This window comes from Eutrigla gurnardus (genome assembly GCF_963514095.1).
Source record: "Eutrigla gurnardus genome assembly, chromosome: 2".
NCBI classification, from domain to species: Eukaryota; Metazoa; Chordata; class Actinopteri; order Perciformes; family Triglidae; genus Eutrigla; species Eutrigla gurnardus.
In genome coordinates, this window is record NC_139916.1 from 13,486,590 (window position 1) to 13,500,363 (window position 13,774).

The following is a 13,774-nucleotide window of genomic DNA, read 5'->3' on the forward strand; positions in this document are numbered from 1 at the left end:
TACCCATGGATCTTCCACATCGCTGTTTTATGAATATGCTATAAGCTGAAGTTCATGGTCGATGTCACAGTTATTGTGTTAATTGTCTCTATTTGTGTTGCCAGTGAGTGGGCCTCTATGCATGATGGTCCAGAACCACGGACAGCTCTCCACCAACTGTTATTTAATGTTGCAGTTAGAATTCAGCACCATGGATAGCTCCCACTGCTCCCACTGACTGATACAAGACTCGGCTCTGTTGCACTCATGGCCTGTTACATGGCCAAACACCATCATCAGACCTTGTAGCTAGCATTTTATGCTTGTATCCGAGCTAAACTGTAACACTCTGGTCTTTGTGTTTCTATTTTTACAACCTTCCGTCTGTGCACACTACACCTCTTTGATGGGCTCCGCATGGACCCTTTTGAGACAGTCTTGGAAGACGTTAAATTGGCAGTTCACCACCAAGCAAAAAGAAAAAGACAGACCTGTAACCTAGGTGTAGTCAAAGTTGTCTTTTGATGCTCAGCTGATTACACTGGTGCGGCCCTGCTTTTGTCCTGCTGAGACATTTAACCGATATCATGCCATGCCTTTCATGTGCAGATCTAGAAAAGGTCGCCCGCGCTTTTATCTTCCTTGGATTTGACCACTGCAATGCACTCAATTCTGTATCAGCAAAGACTGCAGCGTTCACAAATGCTGATGCCAGGCTTTAACGCCGATCCTTGCTGCCCTTTAGTGGTTACCTGTGACTTTAAGAATTCAGTTTAAGAGTCGACTGCTTGTTTTTAAAGCCTTGAATGTCCAGGCTCCTGCATGTTTCTGTGGCCCGCTAACTCCCTGTGAGCCTGTTCAGTCCGTTTGACGTCCTCTGGCGGAGCCCTACTAATGGTTCAAAAATCTCATCCTGGCCTTTGTTAGCTGTGGAACTTGAGTTATTTAAAAAAAAAATCTTCTAAAAACTCTTTTACCTCTTCTTTCTTTAGTTTTTTTCTATGTTCTTACTGTTAAGCTTTGACTTTTGAAAGGTACTACATTCGTATAGTTAATAATTATCATTATACTTTTATTATTATTATTATTATTATAAATTGTCTAGTGAATTATTAAGATAAACCCTGAGTAATTATGCAATAGGTTGTGTGTGCTTTGAATTTCATGTCTCAACCAACCTTCACAGCACTACAATCTGATTCAGATTCACTGTCTGGACACAAGCTAGTTTCTTTATTCGTGGGTAGTTCATGCTTTCGGTGAAATCTTTGAGCACACTTATTGTGTTATAGCAATGTGAAGGTCTTTGTCTGCCTTTGCTGCATTGCAGTGCCTCAAATGCGCAATCTTTTCTAAAGCAGATCGAAAACTTCAGCTTCCTAAGGGCTGCTACGTACTACTCCAGATAGATGTTCAAATTTCCTGGTGGAGTTCTCAATCAAATGCTAATTGAGTTGTTCTCCGAACCCCAAGGCTTGTAGTTGAGAGTAGTAACGGTATGTTATGTTGCGGATACATCATGTAAATGGCCAGTAAGTATTCTGGAAAGGTGAAAACAGGTCTTGAAGTTGATGTAAACCCCAGGTGTAATGCCTGCTGGAGCGATAAGGCCCTGTTTGTTTTTCCACTCTACTGCAGTAAGCTAAAAATTGACTGGCACTATCTAAGCCTCTGGCGATTATCTGACGTGCCAGAGGGTTCATACTGCAAAGACTAATTAGTTTCATTAACTTGCACTCAAGATAAAAAAAAAACAATTGCTTTCATGTAATTGAAATGCTGATTTTCCTATCCCACAGCTCGTCCCTAACTACAGCCGTGTCTCATTCTTCTCAGGATATCAAATCTCTGACCCGCCCCTCTGCCAGCATACTTAAAGTCCATCTCACCATCACCCCTGTATGAGCCTTTTTCCTAATTAATTCCGTTACACTAACACTCCATCAGCTTTATGAGCTGTGTGAGCGCTTATTTTGGGCAACTTCAAAAAATATTATAATAAACTCAAATTTGTGAAAAAGCCAAAGGTATACTCAGCGTTACACATTATCATTTTTTCTAAACTATTAAAAAATGAACTCATAACTTTTGATACATTGTGTTTTGCATTTGTTCTAATCTTTTTTGTAATAATGCAAAATTCATCTTGTGTTACTTTACTCACTAAATATAATGTATCCTTACATTCATTGTACAATCTTGACGTTTACCAAATCTCAAAATTTGAAAACATTTTAGTTTATAAATAATATGTTTAGTTAAATTCGTTATTTCCGTTTCCTGTCATATGCATTATATTTGAATTGTTTGCCTGCAACATTTCTGGGTGTCAAGCCTGAACTGCTCAACATGCTGATGGTTTGACCTGAGAAGCAGAATCCTAAAGAAACGTCTTCTTTCTCTTCTTTCTCTTCTTTCTCGTGGGTTCTTGAAATAAACATTTGCTGTGAGGTTTTTTGCTTAGTTCTAAACAAAACATTTCCGGGTCTGAAAATGTCACAGTTGCTCATGTTGTTAGCTCATGTGTGGTCATATGTCATCATCTTCAATCATCACCTCCCAGCCCACAACTCCATCTTTAATCAGCATCATCACTCTCATCTCCATAATTAACAACCAACAGCAATAAAAGTTGCAGCAACCACAACACCAATAACTGCAGCAGAAACAAAATGATAGCTGAAACATCATCTTTCATTCAGGAAGATATCCAGACAATCTAGTCGAGCGATGCAATAAGAGAGCATATGTGTTGGACTTTAAACACACATGAAACACACAGGTGGGTAGTGCTTATCTACTGCTCTGAATATCCTGTTTGTCGAGGTGCTATTGCTATAAATAGTAACACAATACCATGATATGTCTTTGCGGTCACCGTTTCGAATCCCGTGTCTCCCCGAAAATGTTCCCTTAAAATTTGGCAAACTACTCATAAATAAATGGTTATAGCCTACTCTGCAATAACGTATATTTTCCAAAATACAAATGAATGTTATTCAGACAATCCCTTCAAATACTCATATAACTAACGTTGAAGTTGATCTGATCTAACGTTAACCCTATCGTTCCCGTGGATCATTTAACGTTGCCGTTAATAAGACGATAATTTACCATTGATTAGCTATATTATTAATGCTGTCCAAGCAATGTCAATATTGTCGGTTGTGCTTAAGTAATGGTATTCATTAAGCTGTGTGTTGTATGTAAACATTTCAGTATTTAGTGAATCACAATTAATGACTGTTATAATATAACATGTATAAGCTTAAACATTGTGTGCTGTATGTTAACATTCAAATATTTTGTTAGCACAATTATTGACTATTACCAGTAATACAAATGATCTAAGGTTACCATTTTCTTTTTATTTAAACCATATTGTCTATCACAAGCATTGACTGTAAAATAAAAAAATATAAGCTTACCATTTTGATTAAGCAATAGCCAATCATGTAGTAATTAAATGATGAATGTTATTTAACTTGTTTTTGATGTGTGAAGCAATATCACACACGCCTTTGTTGCAGAATTACAATAACTTGCAACTTGGCCCTTTAATATGATTGATAATGGCTAAATTATTATCCCCCCTCCCCATGCAGGACACCTGACAGCAGTGGGCAGCTCCTTCAGTGACAGGCTGCTTCACCTGTGGTAAAGAAGGACATGGGACTAATAAAGGACTATCTTATACTATGATGTACATTGTATTTGAATGAAAAATAACACTTATTGCACTGAGTCATGTTAATACAAATTTATTACAAACAAATAAAAACAACCAGTGCAGTAATAAAATCAGTGCAATCAGTGAGTGTTCATTGTAATAAATATATACACATGTAAACAATAGTCCAACAGTGAACGGTCTATATAGAACAGAAAAGTTTAGCATCATACATTAATATATACATATAAAACAGAACAGTTTATATATATAGTACCACAACTTAATATAATAGAATAAATAGAATATAATATTGTGGGCTGCACGGTGGTGTAGTGGGTAGCACTCTCGCCTCACAGCAAGAGGGTCCTGGGTTCGATTCCCGGGTCAGCCTGGGTTCCTTCTGTGTGGAGTTTGCATGTTCTCCCCGTGTAAGCGTGGGTTCTCTCCGGGTTCTCCGGCTTCCTCCCACAGTCCAAAGACATGCAGGATGGGGATAGGTTCATTGATGATTCTAAATTGCCCGTAGGTGTGAATGTGAGCGTGAATGGTTGTTTGTCTCTACATGTCGGCCCTGTGATAGACTGGCGTCCTGTCCAGGGTGTACCCTGCCTTCGCCCAATGACAGCTGGGATTGGCTCCAGCCCCCCCGCGACCATGGATACAGGATAAGCGGTAGACAATGGATGGATGGATGGAGAATATAATATTATTAATACTATTATTACTAGAATAGCTTATATACTGTATATATATAGTACCACAACCAAATATAATATAATAAATAGAATAGATTATCATTATTACTATAATTACTAGAATAGAATATATATAATAGTACATAATGGAATACAATAAGTGAAATTATCAAGGTGGAGCATCTTTCTTTCTGCCATACCCCCGGGCTTCAAGTGAAGCCCTCCACTCAGCCAGAGTCATAGTGGCTGTGGCTTGGCAGTACCAATTTCCAAAGTACTGTTGGTGGGTGGCAGGGTCCCGCTCCCTCTGACACTGCTTGCAGGTGATGGTGTCACTCTTCTTAGTGTACTTCCTCTTCTTATTGCCGCTCTCCTCTTCCAGTCTCTTTTTCTTCTGGTATTGCTGTGTGGTGTAAGGCACATCAGCTGCCGGTTTGGAAAGAACCACAGGGAGCAGAGGTTGTGGTGCAGACAGGAGAGGTTGTGCTGAAGGCAGGAGAGGTTTTGGTGCACGCAGGAGAAGTTGTGATACAGGCTGGTGAGGTTGTGGCAGAGGCCAGAGAGGTTGTGGCACAGGCTGGGGAGGTTGTGGCACAGGCCAGACAGGGTGTGGCACAGGCTGAGGAGGTTGTGGAGCTGGTTGAAGAGGTGGCTCGAGAGCTGCAAGGAAAGGCGGCCAAAGACCAACAGATGGAGCCACTGGCAGGTTCAGTCGCTGTTTAAGCTGTGCTGTCCCTGCAGTGTTAGGAGGCAGGACAAAGACATGGGGATTTGCCACACTGCTGGTAGGGACACAGGGTCTGTCTTTCCTCTCAACAGCAAGAGGCAAACTCTCTGGGCTCACATTGGTGGTCTTTGGAGTAGAGAGGCCTTGCTCCAGCATACTCTTCTCCTGCTTTTTTTGACGTTTACAGTACCTAAAAATATTACAAATAAATAAATATAAATTTGTTTGTACACCATAATGTATTATAAGAATGCAATATATCTACACAGAGCATAGCACAGATACTAGGTTACTCACCAACTAGCGATGGTTGCAGTATTCATCACAGGGAGCTGGATGGTGGTCTTCTCCATCACCGTGGCATTGTTTAGTATGACTTGGCGGATGTGAAGGTATGCCCTGGTATGCCCGCTCGTGCCTGACTCCTTGAATGCGCCTGGGTCCACTATACTCCTTGCAGAGTTGAACAAAAAGTGCCTCACACACACGATTGCAGTCAGGCCATTGCGCTGGGCTTCTCCCTCCTGCAAAGCATCTGCAAAGGTATTGGCAGCATTAGTGTTCATATAAGACATTATGTTATAGCATGTAGCATTGTCATACTTGCTCAAAAAAGCATACATACCGCTTTGTACTCTCCACACCAGGTGCAACATTTGTTTTTGTGGCCCTGAATCTCCCTTTAGGGATTGTGTCTTGATGGCGTGGAGGGTACACTGTTCTTCTTTTGTCATATTCTGACAAACACTCCCATAGTGCAATTATTTGAGCAGCCTCCTCTCTTGACAGGGCAAGACTGTGGTCTTTTAATTTGAATAAATAACCCGTCAAGTCCTGGACGGCTTGAAAGCCCTCAATATTGTCCGGTCCAACAGAGTCCTACATTAAACGAAATAGTGAAGAAAAAAAAAAGTATTTTCAAATATGACGTCTATTTGATGTTATTACAGATGGAACTCAACAGAAGTTAAAAACATCATCAAAAATGTAAACCTACATCATGACTGGTGGAGCATGATGATGTTGAAGGCTGTTCCTCTGCCACGCTGGGAGTGTCTTGCTTGGGAGCTAAATTAGAACACATTTAAGCAAAGAGAGATTCCAGTTGGTAAGTATGGATAAAACAAGTATGCGCTAAGAATGCGTTTTAGACTGCTATGCATCTGTCTTTTAAGTATGCAACAGCCTGATTAGGACATGGTTTGACCTCTGACCTTGATGAGTGCAGAGCATTGCCCCATCCCCGGAAGTTTGAGGAGTGTCGGTTTGGAGCTGGGGACCAAGGCTGGGATTAGATCCAGCAGGTCTCCCACTGTCCTCACGAACTGGGGGGCACACCGGAACAGCTGCTATGGGAAGGACACCAGATAGACAGCTGGTCAGCAAATCAAATGAATAGTGTTGTTGCCTCTATAGTGAGACAGCAGCTCATATTATTGGAACCTTTAAACATTCAATAAAAACTTACCACTCTGCATAGTGGCAACAGTGAAGGAAGCGGAGGGTTCCTCCAGTGGTGCTCTAGGCAGTGCAGTTGCAGTTGCAGTAGGTGCAGGTGGTGTAGTGCTGCTGCAAACAGCTGCAGCAGCTGGAGGTCTATTCGATGGAGAAGGAACTGATGGAGTGCACTGTTGTGGGGGCCAAATTGTGTCCAGGGTGGGAACAGTTGGATCCTCCATACCAAATGGCTCCAAAAGAGAGTCTCCCTCTGCCACAGTGATGTCCTCTGTTTCAAGAGTTGTCAGGGCCAACTTGTAGTCCTCCATGGCAACATTGTTTTGGCTGTATAGGTATTCAATACCTATAAGCTCTCCTGAAACAATAAAATAAGCCTCATTAGATACTGACAAAGATATGTACCTGCCCTAAATCTATTACAAATAATGTGCATACCTGTGTATTTCCGTGGGGCTTTGTACTCCACCAGTTTCCTTCCAAGCACCTCCTCTGACAGCTGGTTGGCCGCATGCCTAAGTAGGCCACTGTACGAGTGTGGCCCTCCTATCCCCTCTGCTGTCATGGTCCTGTCCTCATTCCACCTGGCAAGACCATCAACCAGATAGGCCTGGAAAAAGGTGTCACTTGCCAGGGTTCCTTTAAAAAATGTGAAATATTTACATTGTGATTCCATGCATGCAAACATATTAAAAAATGTAATAAATATTATTCTACACCTAACATGGGAACCTAACAATGTGCACTGTTTACCTGGGATGAATCTGTTCATGTGCAGATGAAAATTTTCCAATGAGGTGGAACCTCTGGCACACCGGTATGTTGGAAGCACATGACCACCCTTCTTCAATGTCCCAGTCTGCGTGTACAGCTGGAAACCTGGAGGGTCCTGAAGGCAGGGGATGTGTTTACGCTGTGCCTTCCAGATTTCCGCCATCCTTGCAGAGTTGATCAGAGGCACACCGAGAGTGTTGCAGCCTCTCTCTCCATCATATGCCTCGATCAACTCCTTAAGCATGGCTTCCATCTCCCTGCTTTCACGGACGGTCCTCCTGCAATGAAGCTGCATCTCTGCCTTGGTTATATGGCGTGTCACATCTCCTTCTGTGGGACGCATGTGACTCGCCTCCAGCTCTGCCCGCTTGGCTGCCCTGAGTCGCTGCAGGTCACTGTCATCCCACACAAAAATGCAACGGGTAAGCTGGGCCATGAAGCTGGTGTAAAGAGCATGGGAATCAGTTGTGCATCCGGTCGCAAACCTCCTCATAAAGTGCCATACATCCAACTGAATCCTCATGGCCGGCCATGCTCCAAAGATTTTGTGGAGGTGCGAGTTCCCACAGCAGTCGCGGCCCACATATAGGATCTCTGGAGGTGGCACCCCTGCATCCTTGTAGCGCCTCACAAGACCCTCTGCCATCTTCATCAGGCCCCAGCCCTCACTGGTTGTGAGAACGGACATGATCACATGCCCATGTTCGTTTCCAATGTTGGTGGCCCAAGCAGCTGTAGACCGGGCCTGACCCGCCAGCTTCCTCACAATTTTTTTTTGTTGAGTCCATCTTCAGTACCTGGCCAAACAGTGAGGTGATTGAGGCCTTCACTTCATCCAGCCTGCTGAGGACATCCTGGGCATAAACCTGCATCAGCCAGCGATGTTTAGCCACTGCAGGCATAGCTGGCAAGTCCCCCAGCGGGACTGGTGAAATCATGCCAGAGGAGATAGCACGTGCTACTCCTCTGTACTCAGTGAGAAACTGAATTTGTTTCCCAAGCCAGCTCTCTGCATGCTGCTCCTCTAACTGCTTCTGAAGCTGGCTGCTGCTGTTGCCCAAGCCTCGCTGACGCATGAGGCGCACTACCTGCATGTCGCATCCCAGCTTGTGCGTCAGGAGACATGGGAACTGGATGCGGTGGCCTATGTCTAGCTGGGAGACGATGGCCTCTGGACACGGGTGTCCCTCAAGGCTCAGTATTAGGACCGCTTCTGTTCTCACTATACACCAGATCACTAGGTTCTGTTATCACATCGCATGGATTCTCCTACCATTGCTACGCTGATGACACCCAGCTGTTCCTCTCTTTTCCCCCGTCCTCTGACGCTCACATTGCAACTCGCATCTCGGACTGTCTGGCTGACATCTCTGTCTGGACAACTGCACATCACCTCAAGCTTAACCTGAATAAAACCGAACTCCTCTTCATCCCAGGGAAAGACTGCCCTCACATGGACCTGTCGGTCACTGTTGAGGGCATCACAGTATTTCCTTCCTCAACTGCGAGGAACCTGGGTGTAATCCTCGATGACCAACTATCCTGCACCCCCAACATCACTGCTGTGGCCCGATCCTGCAGATTTGCCCTCTACAATATCCGCAGGATTCGGACCTTCCTCACAAAGGATGCAACGCAGCTCTTGGTCCAAGCACTGGTCATCTCCCGCCTTGACTACTGCAACTCTCTCCTGGCCGGACTCCCGGCCTATGCGATTAAACCATTGCAGCGTATCCAGAACGCTGCAGCACGCCTTATCTTCAATCTACCCAAATTCTCCCACGTGACCCCCCTCCTCCGTGACCTCCACTGGCTCCCTGTTGCAGCACGCATCCAATTCAAGACGATGACACTGGCCTTCAGGGCCATCAATGGAACGGCACCTGCCTACCTTCAAACACTGGTCAAACCTCATGCCCCGAAGCGAGCACTCCGCTCCTCTACTTCAGCTGGCCGGCTGGTACCACCATCGCTGAAATCAAACAAATGTCGCTCAGCAAAGTCCAGACTCTTCTCTGTTCTGGTGCCTCAGTGGTGGAACGAACTCCCGACCAATGTCAGGACAGCAGAGTCATTTGCCATCTTCCGAAAAAGGCTCAAGACTCACCTGTTCAGACTTCACCTCGACTCTACATAGCATGACCCACTAACACCCTCCCTCGACCCCCCCCCCCCCCCCGCAAAAAAAAAAAAAAAAAAAAAAAAAAAACTCGGATCGTAGCACTGTTACTCTTGAAGTACTACTTTACTCAGATGAGGACCTAGCACTTGTTCTATTTTTAGCTCTTACTGCATCGGCAATGATACGTCGTGGTTTCTTTGTTTCCTTCTTTTGACAAATGTACTTATTGTAAGTCGCTTTGGACAAAAGCGTCTGCTAAATGACCTAAATGTAAATGTAAATGTAAATGTAAATGCATGGCTCCAACTTATCACCTTTCGTTTGCAGCTCTTACAGGCAAGATATTTGGATGCCAAGAAGTAAGAGCTGCTGACACCAATCACCTGCCTGACTCTCTGATGTAGTCCAGCAGAGGTAAGCTCTGACTTACCACAGTCTGGATGTGGACAGAGCAGCCGCACACGCCAAAGCCTCCTTGGCATCCACAGGAACAGCGGGTGACCAAAGAACTGCTCCAATGCTGGTATAGCACTAGAGGTCAGTGATGGCCGAGGTGGATACCACCACATTCTGTCCACCTTTTCATGGTCCAACTCTGGTTGATCAAAGCGTGACCACCGGAACAAGGCCTTGGCAATCCAGCGCTGGTCAACCTCTAGCAGGGCAGGGATCCAACCAGCAGGGAGGCAAATTCTCTTCTCTGTTAAACAGATATGAGAAAATGAAGGAATGAATGAATACATATAACCAGAGTCTCTTAATTTTGAAGAGAATAGTGTTGTGGGGAAAAATATGCCCATTAGTCATATCCTTTCCTGTCCAGAACAAAAAACTTTTTTAGAAGACATATGTAGAAATTAAGTATAATAACAGTATAATAAATGGTTATAATTGTTTACTTTTTATGAAAATGCCAAGATAATTTGTAGATGAAAGAGACAAATACCATTTAAGAATATTAAGAGTGATGGCTCTTCAATTATTTACAAAAAAAGTAGTTCCAAAAGACACAGCCACAATTTTCAAAATGGATAGAAAAGAAAACAAATATGTATATATGTATGTATGTTTGCTAAATTCAAATTCTATTCATGACTGTAATCATGTCCTCATGTATTGACAAAGTTAGCATTAATTTTAAAACAAGTATAATAAATAAACCTAAAGAGAAGAGGAGAGTGTGTGTAAGTATTTCATAAAAATACATACGTGGCATGTGTGACTCCACCTCTTGAGCCACCAGCAGAAGCTCGCTGTCAGTGGGCTCTTGCTCACTGGGAACTGGATTTGTGGGCATTGTGTCCTTGGTGGATCCAGCAGGGGACAGAGCAGGAACAGCTGAAAAGAATGACATCAAAACAGAATACATTACAAATATGAAAACATCTACAACCCCATGTTACACAAAATCCTCTCTCTAATTGTAGACTTACATGGCTGAAACTTTGGTTGTGCAAACAGCCTCTTGACAGACTTGTGGATGCTCTGCTGAGACACGCCTTTCCCTACCAACAATGACCGCAGGGAGGCTGTAGGCACTGAGGATGGTCGACGTGAGGTAGAAGGTTGCGGTGAGGTGGATGGCTGTGTTGAGGTGGATGGCTGCGATGAGGTGGATTGCTGCAATGAGGTGGCTTGTTGTAATGTGGTGGATGGTTGTGATGAGGTGGATGATGAGGTGGATGGCTGCGATGACGTGGATTGCTGCGATGAGGTGGCTGATTGTGATGAGGTGGAGGGCTGTGTGGAGGTGGCTGGTTTGCTCTGACTTTTTGAGGATCTCGCCTCCATCTTCACCTGAATTGCATAACGTCCCTCCGGATAACTAGAAATGTACCTCAACAAGGCTCTTTTATTGGTGAGGTTGTTATGTGAATCAGAGCTTCCTGATTCCTCTGACATTGATGCAACAACATACCCAGCATACCCCAGTGCATTCTCAGCCAACCACTGAAATGTTTGACCCCTGAAAATTCCAAATTGCAGCTGATGTTGGCCCAGAAGATGCTGCTCATTTTGCGGGTCTCCACCACGACTCAGAACAGCCATCCTTGCTGACTCCTTAACTTTGTGTGGGGACAAAGCTCGGACCCATGGCCTTTGCTCACCTTTAACTTTCTTGGCATCCTCGGAATCAAAGAGGCTGGCAAGACCATTGCCCCTCTTCCTAAATTTAGGATCCATTCTGTATGGTTGAAAAACAAACAAGAGTTAAAATATGCTTGGTCTGATCTCTTACTGCAAATACTTTTCAATTTCAATTTTATTTATAGTGCCAAATCATAACAAAGTTATCTCAAGACACTTTACATATAGAGTAGGTAAAGACCACACTCTACAGGGGGTGCAGAATTATTAGGAAAGTTGTATTTTTGAGGATTAATTTTATTATTGAACAACAACTATGTTCTCAATCAACCCAAAAGACTCATAATATCAAAGCTGAATATTTCTGGAAGTTGGAGTGGGGCTTTTTTAGTTTTGGCTATCTTAGGAGGCTTAGTGTGTGTGCAGGTAACTTTTACTGTGCAGAATTATTAGGCAACTGAATAAAAACCAAATATATACCCATCTCACTTATTTATTTTCACCAGCTAAACCAATATAACAACTCAAAATATACAAATAAACATTTCTGACATTCAAAAACAAAACAAAAACAATTCAGTGACCAATATAGCCACCTTTCTTTACGAGGAAGCCTTTGAGTGTCCTCCACACTCAATTCCATCCATTGATTCTGTCAGTTTCTTGATCTGTTCACGATCAACATTGCGCGCAGCAGCAACCATAGCCTCCCAGACACTGTTCAGAGAGGTGTACTGTTTTCCCTCCCTGTAAATCTCACGTTTTATGAGGGACCACAGGTTCTCTATGGGGTTCAGATCAGGTGAACAAGGGGGCCATGTCATTCATTTTTCTTCTTTTAGACCTTTACTGGCCAGCCACGCTGTGGTGTATTTGGATGCATGTGATGGAGCATGGTCCTGCATGAAAATCATGGTCTTCTTGAAAGATGCCGACTTCGTCCTGTACCACTGCTTGAAGAAGGTGTCTTCCAGAAACTGGCAGTAGGACTGGGAGTTGAGTTTGACTCCATCCTCAACCCGAAAAGGTCCCACAAGCTCATCTTTGATGATACCAGCCCATACCAGTACCCCACCTCCACCTTGCTGGCGTCTGAATCGGAGTGGAGCTCTCTGCCCTTTACTGATCCAGCCACGGGCCCATCCATCTGGCCCATCAAGACTCACTCTCATTTCATCAGACCATAAAACCTTAGAAAAATCAGTCTTAAGATATTTCTTGGCCCAGTCTTGACGTTTTATCTTGTGTTTCTTGTTCAATGGTGGTCGTTTTTCAGCAGTCCTTACCTTGGCCATGTCCCTGAGTATTGCACACCTTGTGCTTTTTGACACTCCATTAACGTTGCAACTCTGAAATATGGCAAAACTGGTGGCAAGTGGCATCTTGGCAGCTTCACGCTTGATTTTCCTCAATTCACGGGCAGTTACTTTGCGCCTTTTTCTTTCAACACGCTTCTTGCGACCCTGTTGGCTATTTGCCATGAAACGCTTGATTGTTCTGTGATCACGCCTCAAAAGCTTGCTAATTTCAAGACTGCTGCATCCCTCTGCAAGACATCTCACAATTTTAGACTTTTCAGAGTCCGTCAAATCTCTCTTCTGACCCATTTTGCCAGAGGAAAGGAAGTTGCCTAATAATTATGCACACCTGATATAGGGTGTTGATGTCATTAGACCACACCCCTTCTCATTACACAGATGCACATCACCTGATATACTTAGTTGGTAGTAGGCTTTCAAGCCTATACAGCTTGGAGTAGGACAGCATGCATAAAAAGGATGGTGGTCAAAATACTCATCTGCCTAATAATTGTGTATACTGTGTATGATTTATTTATAATATCCAGAGACCCAACAGTTCTTTTATCTGCTATCGGTAGAATTCTCACTCATAGTCTACCTCAGTAATGTATGGATGGAGGGATGGTTACATGCGTGGAGGTATGTATGTAAGTCTAAGTAGAAGTAACGCATACTTCTATCTAGATAGACCTTTTCAACGGAATTCCATTGCTAGGCAACAGCCTTGTTCCTTGTTAACTTCCTGTCAGTTTATGTCATTCATATACACAGCAACCAAAAATAGACACACATTTAGAATGTTTGTGTTTACATCTTTGAAAAGGTCTATATGCATGTGTGGAGACATGAATGTATGTTTATATACACACTGTTGCCCATAAAGTTGGAATAAAATACTTTTTACCTCTTCTCATAAAAATGATTGTGACAATGTGATTTATTCTTGATAGATAATGTGTA

At 43.4% G+C, this 13,774-nt stretch overlaps 1 long non-coding RNA gene across 1 annotated transcript; it reads right to left on the reverse strand.

Moving 5' to 3' along the window:
- Positions 1-5,516: 5,516 nt before the first annotated feature.
- LOC311027116 lies at positions 5,517-6,587 on the reverse strand. The gene is made up of 4 exons (XR_014598565.1): positions 6,543-6,587; positions 6,289-6,423; positions 6,072-6,142; positions 5,517-5,609 (listed from the first exon to the last, which is right to left on the reverse strand). It is a non-coding gene; the product is annotated as an uncharacterized lncRNA (long non-coding RNA).
- Positions 6,588-13,774: the final 7,187 nt, after the last annotated feature.